We start from the raw sequence: 16,984 nt of genomic DNA on the forward strand, positions 1-16,984 counted from the left end.
GATGAGGAGCTAAAGTTCTATTTTAATCAAAGCAACATTAGTATAGTTGGTATTAAATCAAATTATAAAGTTGATATTTTTGAGCCACAGCCTTCAATTTGCAGAAGTATGTATCACACTACCATTGTCGTTTAGCTTTATGATATATACCAGTACAAAGCAGAATGTATATTGTTCAAAGTAGTTTTCTCATCCCCATTTTTTCCTCCCAATATTACTCATCTGAAGCTGAGAGGGTTAAGACCCAGGCATTTTCAAGCTATAAAAAAACCTCTGTAGAACAGATACTGAGAGTTTCTGTGTCTGCTTGAAATCAATATTCTGTGTTCCCTGAAACTGGCTTTCACAACCTTTCTTCATTGAGACCCACCGACATCTTGTGATCACACATGACCTCCCTTCAGATAGGAAAAAAAAATCCCCCATTAGAACTGAACTAAATGTGCTTGATTATATCATGTATCTTCAATAGCTTATACATACTTGCTTAATCCAGTCCATGCAATAACTAGCACCAGAATAGAAGTTCATTGAATGTTGCTCTCCCTTAACACAGATGAAATGAAAGGCTGGAGAACATTCTTTAACCTAGTATCAAATATGTGTTTGTATTAGGTAATTTTCATAAACTGCTTTCTTAGTGTATGCAATGATAGTATAGGAATCCAGAAGGTGTTCCTCAGTGTGAGTATATTCCATTCTGTCTGCTTGAATTCCAAAATAATATAGATTTTATATTGCTTATAACACACATCTGTGATATCCTGCGAGGAGCAGAACCAACATCATCTGAAATAAGTGCCAAGTCCTAATAGCATTGATGTAGAAGTTGGTGACATGAAAGTAATCGGTGGGCAGTAAAGAGGAGAAGGTTTTTATTCTCTAGCAGTGTCTGTGGCACTATTTTCCTGTAGTATAGAATACTTCTCATTATGATTAATGATCCCAAACAGCTAGGCTAGACCTATAGCTAGGTGGACAGGCCAGCCTCTCCCACTGACTAGTTCAGGCAGAAGTGGACAATAGGTATTAGGAGATGTTTCTGCCTGTTTTTATAAGCAGCTATCAGGTGGGGCTCATGACTGGAAAGGAAACATTCATTTTATTATTGAGATTGAATATCTCAGCCTCCATGTCAACTGTAGGGGGTTTTGAGGCTTTCTCAGTTTCTCTTTTGAAAACTACTTTGTGAAGACCAATCAAATGTTAACTAGTCTTCCAGGTCACAGAAAGCAAGTGTGACACTACAGCATGGCACTCACCTGTGAGAGGTACAGTTGGTCTCTAGATATCAGTTAGAGATTTCCTAAACATTGAATAGTAAAGCACTTGTTGAATAAGCATCTCTGCCCCTCTTTCCTCAAACTCAACAGCAATGATCCCTCTCCATCCAAAGTGGGTGCTGCAGTATTAACTTCACATGTGAAAAATAAAACAAGATCCTTGAAGAGTCTGATATTGCTGCTAGAGGACTATAATCTCCTTAATCTCCTTGGTTTTATGTAGAAAATTGAGTCACAGTTTCCCTGTAACAAGACGTGTCTTTGTATTGTTCTGGATGTGAAAGCATGGTGAAAGATAGAAAGAACACCACATTTTAAAACAGTGTTTCCTGGCCTCCAGGGCTTCGGCTTGATATCGCTGAAAAGTTTGGGATAGGAATCGGTATGCAGGTGGCTTTGTCCACATAAACTGAAATAAATTCAGTTGCCTACAAGGTTCAGCAGATTCAAGCCAGTTATTACAAAGATAGATTTGGATGAAATCTTTTGAAGATTAAGACATAAATATATACTTTTGAATCAGTACATAAAAATGCTACTAGTTCCTCCTTTTCCTATCATTGATCTGTCCCTCTGTATCACTTCAATTTTAATGCTCTTATTCAACCAAGTTTAATAATATCCCATAATTGACTTCAAGATAACAGTTTGTACGGAAAGGTTGTCTCAAGTACAGCTTTTCAGATTTGGCTGTAGTTTCCCATATACTGTGATTAAGAATGTTCTCGTTTAGTCTATTGTCATGGAAACCCAGGAAATGTAAAGAAATTTCTGGGACTCCAAAATATGCATGTCACTTTCTATAAACAATAGTAAGAGAACAGGCATGAAGGAAACTCAGTAGTGTTTTTTAAAATAACTTTTTAGGTAATTGTATGGAGAGAACAGTTACAAAAACCCAATAAACTCTGCAATTTAATAATAGTAATAATCAAGTTACCTAGGAGAATAAATTGAAATTAGAATGTACGGTTTGCTATCAATATCCACAGCAGTAAATGTTACCATATTAACCTTTTTCTATTTATTATAGCACTGGAATCATAAATCTAATCAAGAGTTCTTTGAAAATAAATAGTTCTCTTTGAAAGCACATTTTTCCATGCAGGGAAACTCCTAATTGTTCTCCTCTTAGCTGTCTAGAGTCTGTTCTCAGAGTCTTCAAAACTTCACCCTTTTCCTGTCACAGTAGAAACACCAACAGCTAAAGTCAATGCAGTTTACTAACAAGTCTTCCAAGTCCCTTCACCAATTCCAAACCAATTCCAAGCTGTTCTCTGTGTCCAACAGTGGATGGAGTTTGGATCAGTTTTTGTCCTTCTTTCCCAATGGTATTTTAAATTTTCCTGGAGAATTTTACTACTGATATATGCCATGGCAAGAGTGCAGGTTATACCGCATGGGGTGAAACAATTCACACACATTAATACTCTGATCTTCAGTTTCGTCATTACTGACTTGGAGACACACTTACTTCTACTCTTGCTGTAGCATCTTACTTTTGTGATAAAGCTTCACTCCAGAGATCTGAGTCACGGTTGGAAGACAGGTCCCAAGGTGCAGATGACAGGTTGAGGCAATCAGAGAACCAGCACATGTGGCTTTCCTCCCAGGAGCTTTTTCTAATACTGTGACACCGACACACTGAGCATCTTCCACCTGCTTGACATGCGGATGCCTTGCTTGTGCTTAAGGTATATTAAGAGTTTTGCATTCTGTAGCTTCTGTTTTGAAACAAATTGGAACTAATCTGCTTACTAGTGAAGAGATTGAGATAACTTGTTAATGAACTGCACTGGACTTTGGGCTTTAAACGACCTTCTTACCCTCCTTCCCCTTCCCCTCCCCCTCTCTCCCTCACCCCCCAAAAAACTCTAGAAAAATGTTGTTGAGTTGAATTATACAGGCAACTTAATAATTACCAATAAATCATACATTTGTCTCTATATTTCTCTCTTTTTTTTTTCTGTAATGATTGCCCTTGAGAGCTAACATTTGTGTGCAATTTCTTGTTTTTTTCAGAGATAGCTGCTAAATTGTTTCTACAAATATTTCCAATTAAGCAGGTGATTGGCATACTTGGCATTCAAAATTAAAGACATTTAAATGGCAACAGACGTCACACTGGAGTTTTTTGTTCCCTGATTGCATAAGATGGGTAATTTTAGAATCTGAGCCTTCAACACTATTTTTTCCCTATCAACATTCTTGTCAACAAAATTGTTAGACAGAATATTTAAAGGAAGCAAAACAAAAGGGATTCCAAAGTATAGATGTGTAATCTCAGACATATGCAAATGAATGACTGTGTAGTCTGAGAAATGTACTGCTATCTTGTGTGCATATATGAAGAAGCACAATTTTCAATATAAATGGTGAAATACAATTATTATCTTTAGGTAGACACTGCTGAAAGGAAGAAATGTCATTATATATTTAGTAAGCCATAATGTTTACAAGGTAAGGATGTGAAAATAATCTAAATGTCTTTCATTTCCAACTGAAACTTGACTTTAATATACAGACATTCAACTGCATGGCCTCAGCCTTTGCTTATAGTAACTATAGAAGTTGAGAGCTATATCATTGTCCCCTTTGTATGGTCATCTCCTTACATCTTGGTATTATACAAATATTTATAACAACAAAAAAAGACAACTAAAGGTAAACTAAATAAAAAAATTTGAAGGAGGTCAAGCTAAGCTCTGAAATGTTATGAAGTGTTAAAGGTGCTATCTATTCTCACTTCAGCTCGTTGAGTATATGAGATAAACTGTAATTAGATGCTGACTTGATTTTATTTTTTCAAAGAATGCTTTTGTGGCACATGCCGCTGGATGTACTGGAACAGGCTGCCCAGGGAGGTTGTGGAGTCCCCTTCTCTGGAGACATTCAAAACCCGCCTGGACACCTTCCTGTGTAACCTCATCTGGGTGTTCCTGCTCCGGCAGGGGGATTGGACTGGATGATCTTTCAAGGTCCCTTCCAGTCCCTGATATTCTGTGATTCTGTGATACTGTTCATTCTACTCACTACTTTGTTTTTTCTTCTTTGGTTGAAGGGGTGACACCAGCCTTTCTTTGTCATACATTGTTTAAACTACAGACAGGGTAGTATTCATATTTTTCCCATAGTAATTTTTTAAATATCTGAGAGACTCACAAGTACTTATTTATTTTCACAGCAGCACTTTAAAAATAGGGAGAATTATTCAAATTTTTTTGAGATAAAGAACAGAAATAACCAGATGAGAGGGTCAAAAGTAAATACTCAATTTTGACACAATCTGTATGCTTTAAACGTTTTGAAGTCTAGCTCCTACTAATTTTCTGCTAACTAAAATTTAAATAATAAACCATTATTCAAATCAGTTGCCAAAAATCTCAGGCCAGGAATGAAGAAAGTGACCACTCATGAAAACATTTTGGTCATGCTTTGTTTCATGAATTTAATTATCCCATGAAAGCTAAGAGCCATCCTTTCTTTTTCTGTAATCCTCAATTCAACCCCTACTTGCCTTCCAACTTCTCTAACACTAGCAATATGTGAGAGGTCTTCATTAGATGGGTCCGTGCAAGTGGACTTCATGAGCAAGTTCCTACCCCCGTACTGAATAAAGTCAGGGGAGTTGTGGAAAACATACATATCCTTTGACCAAACAACTATGACTGCCAAATCTGTTCAAAATGCCTGCTGTTCTTGTCTGGTAATCTCCTTTTAAAAAATAATTTCAAGACAATTTCCAGAAGGGAAAATGTTCTTTACATAACTGAAAATGGTTTGTATTAGTGGACTAAAGTGAATCATACATGTTTGTGCCCAGACAACATCCATTGTTTGTTAAACACATGTTCACTCAAATAGGAAGCACTGGGCTACGTGAGAACTAAAGTGTGTTACCAATCCCACCTCTAATTAACAGGACTAAAGAGCATTATTTCATTTGTACTGGAAATGATTGTGATTCCTCAAAGTGGAACTGAAGCAAATCAATCTGAGCCCATTGGACCAAATCCAATTAAAAAAGAGCTAATCTGTTTTTGGAGAGAGAAACATGGCCTACAAGGAAGACATGATGACAACTAAAAGAAAGTGAAGAATTACTATTAATTTAGATTTCATTTTGCACAGTTGCTCTGATTTTTTTCCTGTGTATTTAATAGTCTATTTTTATGTATGATCAAAATAGATGAAGCTTATCAGTAGCATCACTTGTATTTACAATGCTAACCTAAAGAAAACTCCAGAAAATAAACACTTATTTTTCACCTCACATTCTCATAGTTCAGATTGCCTTTCACATTCCAACTATTCACTGGCTGTTTTGGAGGCTATCCTAAGTAGTTATAATTGGAATATATAAGCAATTTAATTCAGAAGAAAAAATAGATGTTTACCACTTCTTGATTTCTTATCATTTGTTGTAATGTTGTTCATAAGCAATTTTTTTAAAAAAAAAAAAAAAAAAAAAAAACAAACCCAAAAAAACCAACTGGAGACACTGTGGTGGTTTAAAGGTAAGTACATAGATAGCTGCAAAGTGACTATGAGTTACTACCAGCCATCACTAGGAACATGTCTTGTTGTTATTCAATCCATTCAAGATACTATAATAGATGCTTTGGGTATAAGGCTGGAGTACCAGTAGCAGGAAAAAGGTTCACTAAATCTTATGTCACCAAATCTTCCAGTTAAGACTAGTGGCAAGGGACTTTTAATAGTTCTGCTACAGAGTTTTGCATTCAAGAAATGTCAAAAAGATTATTCAAAGTAAAACACTGAATTGCTTGAGTATGCAGATTTCCAGAGAGCAGGCTTTTTGCTCTTGGCACTGACAGTTCTGGTACAGACTGGAGAATGAATGTCATAAAAGAATGTTTCTCAGCAGATGGACTAAGACTCTGTTTGGGGCCTGTCTGGTATGAAAAAGTCAGCATTTGGGATTCACCTTACACCTCCATTTGCTCTGGTCCTCCGGATTACCATTTCAGTGAGTAGAGAGCAATAAAGCACAGGACAGCTGATCCTACAAAGAACAGATGAAAAGCATCAGTGTCTCTTCCTTGTTACATTTTGTAATGAAAGAGGAGAGTGACTTAACTGCAGACACCTGAAATGACATGATACATCCCCCACGCCACCACTTAAGGCAGGATACTTGATTTTTGAGTTTTGTTGCACATATCTTGAATGGATCTGGATACATCACTTACATTTCTCTCTGTACTTTTCTTGCCTTTTCTATAGAATAGGTGATAATAATTCTTCACCTCAAGAGTTAACGGTAAGGCTTAATTGTGTGCTGTACAAATATCACAATTCACTGGACATATACTAGATGAATGAGTGGAGAGAGATAAATGCATTGATAAGGTTAATTTTTGTTAAATACTTTGAGCTCTTTTGATGTATAATGCTATATATCTTCAATATATTACTGGTTTATTCTTTTACTTGAACTGGTTTATTCATCCATAGTTTAGAGGATTTTAAGGATAGCCCAGGTTCCTGTCAGATAAATCTCCTCCATTTTACGGCTAAAAAGGAACTGAACTAGATTTATGACGGTTAATACCTTTTTTCTTTTAAGGGGAAAATTGATAGACACCTTCCCATGAAACTCCCTATAGATGTGGTGACTGCCCTAATGATTATTCCATATCAAGCCCACTCTGCTAAAGAGGTACTAAATTTAAAGGCTGCTGTTTGAAGCAAAGCTACAAACTGAATTTCAAACACCTAATAAAATACTGAAAATTACCTAAAGCTTTCAAATGTCAGATACTGTAAAAACAAAAATTAGACAGTAAAATTCAGCCTAGCTGTAATTAACACTATGATGTGTTCAAATAATCAAACATTATCCTCAGAGGAGTCTATTGAAGGAGATTAATATGAGCGGTAGTTCACTAATCATTATATGACAACTATTTTTATGTCATTGATCTAGACTGCCTTGTCTATTTTGTCAGTGTCACTCAGCATCTTTTAAAAAAGGTGATATTTTCCCCCACACACAGACAGCTCGTCCTACAACTCCAATTGATGTCAACCTTTGCTCACAGTTATCATCTGCACACAGCCAGACTTCATTTTAAATCAGAGAAGCAGGGATAAATAAAACTAGATAGCTTTCAGTTCCAATCACATCCTGTTTTACCTTGCATCAGCCAAAAAGTTATGATGAAATGATGGATTTTTATCTGTTGAAGTTAAAAAGTAAGTTTAAGATTCTAAAATTTTGTAAATAAAAATTATTCTCTCAGATCTCTTATACATTTTGAAGAAAGGTTTCTTCTTTTCTTGGAAGTTGAAAAAGTCTTAAGGATTTTATGATTTTTAACAATAGGAAGGAATTATTTTAGGAAGAGAAAAAAAGCAGATATCTGTTGCAGAAAGGAAAATGAGGCAGTCACTATATTTCATATTATTAGATAGTCAGCACAGATTCCCAAATTTTGAAAAGCATAGTAATTAAGTTTCACAGCTCCATTCCTGGTCTTCACCCTTGCAAAATTTTATCCAATCCATAAAGTGTGCACAGATGAAAACTTGAAAGAAGCTGAAGGGTTCAACCTCCTTGTACATTCCTCTTTAGTATCGAATATCTATGTAAAAAAGTGAAGCTTCTGCAATTTGACTCTTTTTTTATTTTTTTTAATATTTCTGCTTTGCATGTCTCCAAGCACAGCAGTATGAAAGAGAATAAAAATTTTTACCTACCATCTATGCGTGGTTTAGTATAATCCTTGAAAATAAAAATAAAAAGCCATGAATAAGAACTGGGGCTAGCCAAGTGTGTAATATGCTGCACTAACAACACTCACTAGAGGGTAGATCACCTGTGACTTAACTTTCAGAACACACAGACTATTAAGGAAAAAAAGTTATACTGTATGATATCCATATGCAGTATAATGCAATGACAGTCAACTCTAACCTTAGTCTGGAACTCAAACAGAACCTCTGCAGAACTATTTATAAGGTTAGGTAGAGCTGCACTTCAGTGGTGTCAAAGGAGTCGATGCAAAATGTTATTTGGGAGGGTATTCTAAAAAACTCTAAGTTCAGTTGGGCTTCTCTGAGAAGTTTAAACAGATTGTGGCTGGTTAGGAAAAATGCACTCTAAGGTTCATATTTTTTCAAAAATCAGAATGTGTGTCTATAGTAAGAATATGTAGAAAGGCTGGATTTGGTTCCCATCTCTACCTTAAATCTCCATGCAATATTGGCAGCATGGTTCAGTCTCTCTGCACTTCAGTTCCTTCTCTATAAAGCAGATGTAATGCATTTCTTTTTCAATTTCTTTGCTTCAGCCCTTCAGGAGGTGGGTTGTCTTTTCCATACTATGTTGAACTGTAGCTGCAAACCAAAAGAAAACAGTGGAAATATCATTAGTAAATAAAATCCAAGATCTGTGGTGGCCTGGCTAATCATTGGGCATTTGAGATAGAACATTGATAACTTCAAAATGGCCAAAAAAGTAATGAAGAATGGCTGTAAATAGCCTATCCTGTAAATATTTAAGTACATATAATGTAACTTTATTGGGATGCAATAGCTAAGCATTTTCATAATTGGGAGCTAACAATTTTTAGGACTAAAACTGTGAAGCTCCCCGAGGTATTTCAGAATAGTGTGCCACAGGACATAAATTTAATATTCTAGAAAGGAGACGTTCCTTTTGCTTCTGGTCTTGCACCTATCCTTCCTTTGAGTAGTCCCCTTCTCTCAAGTAGCACATTAATTTTAAAAGCAGGAGAGGAACAGCAGTGGCAAGACTCTGAAGGAAAAACAATCCCCCCTCAACAATTAAAATCTTACTGAGCTGTAGAAAGGGTGCTATGCCTGTGGTGCCAGAAACAACCTGCATGCTGGTGAGGAGAAAGATCTTGGCAGCGAAGGGCTCAAGCAGACGGAGAGCTGACTCTGACAGCCGCTTTTCACACGCCTCCGGTTCACGTTGACGGGGTGTGAGCATCTGTCTGGTGTCGGGGTGCAGGGACACAAGGACGGTACCGCCGTGACTGCTGGGACATTTTGGGGTGGGGCAGGAGCTTGGCAAGGCCTGACTGGGGAGGCTGAGCTGCACCTTCTGGGCAGTAAAAGGGCAGAATCTGCTAAGTAGCAGAGAGAAGCTATTGGAAGTGGCACTTTATCTGAAGTGCAGGAAAATAAAATAAGAAAAGGTTTTATTCTTTTTGAGAAACATTTTTATCGGGGGCTTTTTGAGGCCTGGTAGAACTTCTGGAAACTGGTAGGAAGAATCCCGTTGTGAGGAATGGAAAAGAGGACATAACACAGGATACTGCTTTTGGTTTTAGTTTTAGTTGGTGGTGGTTTTTGTTGTGTTTTTGTTTGTTTGTTTGTTTTTGTGTGTGTTTTGTTTTGGTTTTCTTTGTTTGTTTTTTTTTTTTTTTTGTGTGTGTGTGTTTTATTTGTTTTGTTTTGTTTTGTTTTGTTTTTTCCCCCAGATTAAGATTCTGATATTTAGTAGAGAGGATTTCTATTCATTCCATGTTTCACAGTGACATTTGGTACAAGTACTGATACAATGTTGCTGTTAAAAACAGAAGCCCAGGTTTCAAATCTGCTGGCAGACCTTCATTCAGGAAAGAACACGTCTCTGACTTCCCTGTCTTTTCTTACTTACTTTCATGTTTTCCTTGACATTCTATGATAATTATTTTCCTTCTTTAAGTACTGTTCAATTATAGTTTTTTTTTGGTTGGCCAAAAAGGTTATTATTTTGTAGAAACTATAGGACATGATTCTGGAACACAAATCTTTTTCATTTTAACCTCATCTCTATCTTTATTTCTGGCTAATTATAGAAATAAAGAAAATTATGGATTCTCTTAGGTTTAAATTTTTTTATATAATGAGTCCACTTGGCACCTTACATCCCTTATGAGGCTATTGTTTTGAAAGTATTAATGTACTTTTCTGTTATTTTAGGGTTTTTTTTTTTTTTTAACTTCCACATACATATGATAGTACAGATATCATGTTTAAATTAAGAGTTTATAGACTGATTTTCAGTTAGTGGGTTTTTGAAGATGAGATATTACAGCTGGCGAATGTAGAAGCTGCATAATCTGTTTTGACCTCTTTTTATTTCATTTTTTTTAATCTCTCTCATTTTTTTTTTGTTTGTTTGTTTTTCTCTCCTATCAAGTAATTAGCTAAATTTATTTTAGTGCTGCTGGGTAAATTTGCAGTCATGGAGCTATTCAGTGCCTGCACTGTATCTCTCTTAACTTATTTTCTTGCCAAGCATTGCCTAGCCACTTTAGCCATTCATTCAAGTCTACTTTTACTTTCCCTGAGAAAACAGTAAATTGATATTGGTTGACAGTGACATTTTCCATTGATACACTGTAACCTATCACAGCATCCCACAGCAAACTTGGGTGGTAAATGTTTATGTATTATCATTACCAGGTATCTGTTTGACTACTTCCAGAACGAAGACTGTCCTGTTAGAGATTCCCATTGCAAAAAGCTATAACTACCCACTGACACAAGTGGGTACCTCACAAAATTTCCTTGATTTTTGCAGTACTGCCATACTGGAAACCCGGAAAGATTTTCTTAAGAAAAGAACATGACTGAGAGATTTGGACATTTTAAGTAACAGTCTTACAACAAAGGTTTGAGCATCTACTAATCTTTGATATAGGCTGCCCAGGGGGGTTGTGGAGTCTCCTACTCTGGAGACATTCAAAACCTGCCTGGACACATTCCTGTGTATCCTCATCTAAGTGTTCCTGCTCCGGCAGGGGGATTGGACTAGATGATCTTTTGAGGTCCCTTCCAATCCCTGACATTCTGTGATTCTGTGATTTCTCTGATAAAGGAAAAAGAATTATGTTATCTTTGGAACAGGATATATGCATAGAAAAGTTCATCCTAAGGTCCCTTGGTTATTTTGCCTAGATTTCCATTGAGTGTAATGGGACTGTAAACACCTAGCAGAAGGTTCCTGCATTTAGATACTTACATTTATATGTCTAAATGTTGGCTGGAGCCGATCTAGGATGTTTAGTCATAGATAAAGTAAGGGTATTTTTTATTTGCTATCTCATGCTAGTGAGAAATGGTTATTTTTAAAAGAGGGACTTTAACATTGATCTATAGGAAGACAAAGTTTCCCGACTTTTATACCTTGTCATGAAGTAACACAGAGCAGCATGTAGGTGAAAAGCTGGAGCTGCCTATTGCAGTAAGTGCTGTGAATCCTCTGACTCCAGTCCTGACAGCAGGATCCTGTCTGCTCTCTGCAGAGCACCGCTCCCTTTTTTTTTTCACTTCCTATTCTCTCTAGTCAATACACAGGAAAAAAGAACTTTCTCTGAACATACCTGACAAGCAAGCATTTTTACCATAAATGTTATTTAATCAACAAGTAGGCTATGTGAAGAGTAGGGTTTTTTTTGTCCCTGTCTTGTTTTGATTTTCTGGTGATAATTCAGTTTAACCGGGTCCAAGTTTGTACTGAAGAATTGTCATCTCCAATCACAAAATACGTAGTTGTCTCATTCAGGATACTCTAGCAAAGAGCCGCAGCCTAACTGCTTACCCTGTCTTAGTCCTGAAAAAATTAAATCAGCAACTGTTGGTGTGCCCTGTGAGGGATCTGTGTGGGGATGCCCTTCTCAAGCCAGCTGTTACCATTGTCACTGCTTCTGAGAAAAGACAATCCCTGAGGCCCTCCCCAACTCTTTGCCTTAGAAAAGGCTTTGGCCTTTTCCTTTCCTGGAACAAGCCATCTTCCAATTCTTGGGGAACTGAGGTCAACTGAGATGGCTTATGGCTTTAATTAGTACAACTAATAATTGCATTTTTCTGCCAGGCCTGTGTATGTTCCTATTTAATTTTTTTTTTTTGAATCTCTGAAAAAGGCAACACAGGCCAAAGTATTGCATTTAGAGCAAGGTGACCTCTTTAGTTGGCATAAACTCCACTGTTTCATAACTGGCTGATTCTCAAGTTCTGCCTCTCTTTTCCTTCGTGCTGGAGAGCAATCCGTCTTGTCCCTCTTATCCTGTCCCGCTCCACTGGGAAAAGTAGTGTTTGTTCTGAGTTTGAAGTGCATTAAAATAAAAGCTTACTGAAGTTTTGAAGTCATTATTCAGATTGTTCTAAACATTAAATGAATCATAAAAGTATTTCCAGATATATTTTTATGAACCGTATCTTAATCCAAAACTGATGGGCTGGAAGAATGGGTAAAAGAAAACACAAAGAGAGACAGAAAACTTGCCTGCTTGGAGACCAAGTTATTAATGTACTTGTGAGTAAAACTTGAGATGAGCTCTTTCGGATGCTTCCAATGCTTCATAAAATCATTATATTGTATTGTCTGCTATAATTTTTATTGCATGGTTGCAGCTTACTCCAATTTCTGATATGCACCCTGCTAAACCTCTTCATCATGTCTTTCCTGATCCAGGTTCCAAAGCAATATATTATAGTAAGGTCCAAGAGCTCGTAAGCTTGTCATATATCCCTTAAATCTGCAATATCCAAAAGCTAGTTATTTTCCTTGCTGTGCATACACTGAAAGTCTTATTTTTCTTCGTGTTCAAACACAAGTTCTATGCTGCTTGAAGGGGCTTTTTTGTAAAATGATGAAGAAAATTGGCTAGATTTTCTACTGATTTAAACTTGGTGCAGTTCATTTGAAGCTGATGGGATGATACTGATTTATCCTAGTTGAGGCTGTGGCCTTATGTAATATAATATTCTGAAAAATACCTCTGAGCAAAGTAAAGTTGAAGTAAATATCAGGGGACATTTATTTTAAAGCACAGTTCAATGTATGCATCAATATTTAATAATAGGCATATAATTCTACTACATGTACTTTATATGCTTTAACAATCTGTAATCCCTAGCCGTTATAAACTTCAGATAATCAATGTCTTTAAAGCACTTTTGAAATCCTTGTATCACTGGTGCTGCATAGGTGCTTCTAATGTTTTTTTTTTCTGGCTGCTTCCTTTGAATACTTTTCACAGCATTTTGGAAAATTCCCTTTAATTGTATGCCATAACATCCATGCATCTAATGGCAAGGCTATATGAAGAATTGTAATGCAGAAGTGGGAGACCAGATTGTTATGGACACAAAGAAGCGCTCAACCTCTAAATGTGCAAGGAAACTGAGGACAACTTTTTGACAAATTTTGAAATAAATTTTCAGAAATTTTCTTTTTCTTGGCCATTGTTTATCCTTTTCTGACACTTAAGTTATGAATGCAATTGCAGCTTTGTGGACAAACATTTGAAAACACAGAGTTCTGTTTTGCCTTGTGCATGTCTTTCTCCAGAGTAACTAAATTTACAGTGAAGATATTTTCAAATTTCCAAAGAAAGGTAATGCTTATATTTTTTGATTTAACTTTTTTATTAATGTCACACTTACTTTGTTGCATTGTACATGAAGGTGAGGTTTGTGAGGTAAGGTATATGAAGGATATAAAATCTGGATTTATCTGTAAGAATTTTCAAGTGCTGGCAAGTTAGGCTGAAATGAAACCTCAGTGGAGTATAGAAAAGATATGCAACCAGTGAATATTTTAAGTATATCACAGTTTTGCTGTGAAAATGATTTCTCAGTGAGCTTCTAGACATTCAGAATATGAATGGAAATTCATGAACTCAGTATGCTTGGGAATTCAGTCTTGTTTAATGAGTTTATAAAAAAAAATATCTTTTTTTTTTTTCTTAATAATGAGATTTAATGTTTGAAATAAGAGATTTTACAGACTTATTTAGACAAACACCTTTCAAAAAGATCTTGGGGAAAGCTGATTCAGGGTTGAGGCATGCATGTGGATTAGCTTGTCTTTTAGTGTCCTTTCCAGACATGTCTTCTGTTGGTGTGTTTCTTGGAATGATGCAGATCGTAGTAAAAAACTTGAATTTCTGTCTGAGCTGAGTGGTGGCAGGACTGACAGTAAATGATTGCCTCAATTTCATTCCTGTAATTTAAACACTACTTACAGGTTACCTTAAAGTATTAGAATTTTGGATTTTACTGCTTCGTAGAATAATTAGAAAACTGAAATTAGTGCTTATCAAATGTTTCCAAGTCTAAATTTCAGTTGGAACATTAAAAGCCCGAAAAAATAGCAAGTGTGGAAATGATCAATAGAAAATTAAGATGCAATAGATGTCCACTTCCATAAAAAAGTGGCTTCCTCTGTGGCACATCTATTTTGTTGTAGAACTGTATCATTCTAACTGGGCATAAATTTAGTTTTATTTCCCCAATACGCAGCAGATTTGTTTGCAGGTGCTTCCTACTCTAATTCTAAACAAAAGAAGAATTTAAAAATCAGCAACGTAATTGTTTTGAAAACCAGTAAATTGCACTTTGTAGATTTTTCAAATAATAACTTTATATAAGATTAATCTCTAATAATTATTGTAATGAAAATTCTAAAACTTCCTCTACTAGAAAGTCTTTGGTTAGTTTGTTTTTAAATTTGGTTGCATAATAATGGTGTGTTTTGCTTGGTTTACGGCAATATATCAGTTGACAGAATTTGGTCTGTTTCTCATTAGCAAACAGAAAATTGTAACTGGAAAAGTAAAAATTCACTGGTGCCTATGACTTCAGTTGTGGTCAGAAACCATGTATTTCCAATCGGTAAATGCTAAGCAATTTCTCTGAGCCATTGCATGAGGTTTTTTTTTTTTTAGAATTTGTGGCCTACAGGTAAAGAGGAAAAAGTATCCTTTTACTTGTCATGTCAATATTCACATTTGAGCAACTTACAACCACAGATTCAATGCCTCACACTTTTTTATTTTTTTCTCCCACACAACTACCTCTTTGAAAGCTTAAGAATCATTTAATGTCTGTGCTTTACTAATAATGGGTTTTGTGAAAAACAGGAATTGTCAAGGTAAAGAATATGACCTCCTCTGTTCTCTCTTTAGCCCTATGTTGCAGCACTGTGCTTCATTTACCTTACCGCACTTCACTGCAAAAGCTAATTACAGTTAAAATTAAACTCTATAGAGTGTGTCCTGCTGCCTTTTAGCTGCTAGACGCGAAGAAGAGGCTGATTCCTGTGTATTCACTTCTTGTTTAGAAGATTCATGTTTATCTAATGTGAAGTCAATATTATTGTCCTGAAAAGAGTTAGAGTATTGCTAACAATCCATCAGGGAGTGCTTCTTTATAGCACTGACGCTATGCTCTAGTGGCTCAGAAACCATTTAACAGTGCTAAGATTCTGATCTACCTTGGTACATTAACATTCAAACCATCATTTATCTCTTCTTAGATGCTTAACAATAAAATAGTTCTTTGTGTTTAACAGTCAGATATTTTGTAAGTGGAAGGAATGGAAAGAATGAAGCACCAATGAAAGCAATGGAAAAATAAAAAAATAAACCAAACTCCCTAGGTTTCCTTCTATGCAACACATAGATATAAAACATACATTCACATATATTCCTATATAGCACAGGAATCAGGAGGTCTAGGTGGGGCTATATCATTTACCTTAAAGTGTATATATTAATCTATGGCTGAACTGGAAGCCCTATCTGCTGGATAGAGAGATTTAGACCTCCAGAAAGTCACTTATTTTAGGATGAGATGAAAGGTGCTTTAAATTGCTCTTTTTTTTCACCATTAACCATAAGAGGAACTTAGGCTGAGGAGCTGTAATTCCAGTATTTAACTTCCAGGTAACTAAGTTAGGGCAAGTGAATCAAAGTCTGGATATCTATTACTTGCTTTGGCTTTGTAAGCATGGACAAGTCCCTTAATTTTCTTTGTATAATGGACAGTCTGGTGTGTAACCATTATATTTTATCATTCTGTCAACAATATAGATATTCTCCCCTTTAAACCATTTATGAAATCTTATAGGTACATATTTACAGATACAAATATATATCTGCAGGAAAAAAACAGGGACCTACCCTTCTCACAAGTTCAGTTGCCTGCTTTGGTCATCAGTCCTTTGAAGAAACATTTGAGACACAGACATATTCCTTTAGTGGTGACTAGCACAATTCTGCCTCTTTACAAAATGCCATTTTTCCACATCTGTAAATGCTGTGCACTTGTGAAGGGAGTCTGTATTAAAATTTACTGTAAGTAACAGGACAGATATTTAAAAATTAGCTCAACGCTAATTTCCATTTAGTTCTGCCCTTGTGATACCATTTTATTAATACAAGTTTTTTTCCTTTTATGATTTACAATAAAGCTAGCCTTTCTCCAAATTAGTGAGGGGAATTGAAATGCCTTCTTTTTTTTGGTGTGCATTTTTGTTGCTGTTGTTGTTTGTTTGTTTGCTCACTTTTTAAATACAGCTGGATTTTTTTCCCTTACTGTCTCACTTCCATTATGAGAAACCAAAGAACCAATGAGGAAATAGGGCTTTTACTCTGATCTCATTTCTCCCATCGTACCTCCTTCACAATCATTAGAATTACTCCTGCGTCACTGGAACAGGTTTGTGAAAGATTAGACTCAGGCTTCACTGCTTTGCTTTAGACTGTCATTTTTTTTAGAGATTTTAACTTTACACTGTTTATTTTTGCTGCCTCCCCATTTGTTTGTTCATCTTTCCATCTACTGTTTAGAAGATTTGACTGGAGTGGGAAGAGAAAAAATTACAATCAGCACACAGGCTGCTCATGTTCTGCTGAGCAACAAAAAACAAGATT

The sequence above is a fragment of the Nesoenas mayeri genome, assembly GCF_963082525.1.
Source record: "Nesoenas mayeri genome assembly, chromosome: 2".
NCBI classification, from domain to species: domain Eukaryota; kingdom Metazoa; phylum Chordata; class Aves; order Columbiformes; family Columbidae; genus Nesoenas; species Nesoenas mayeri.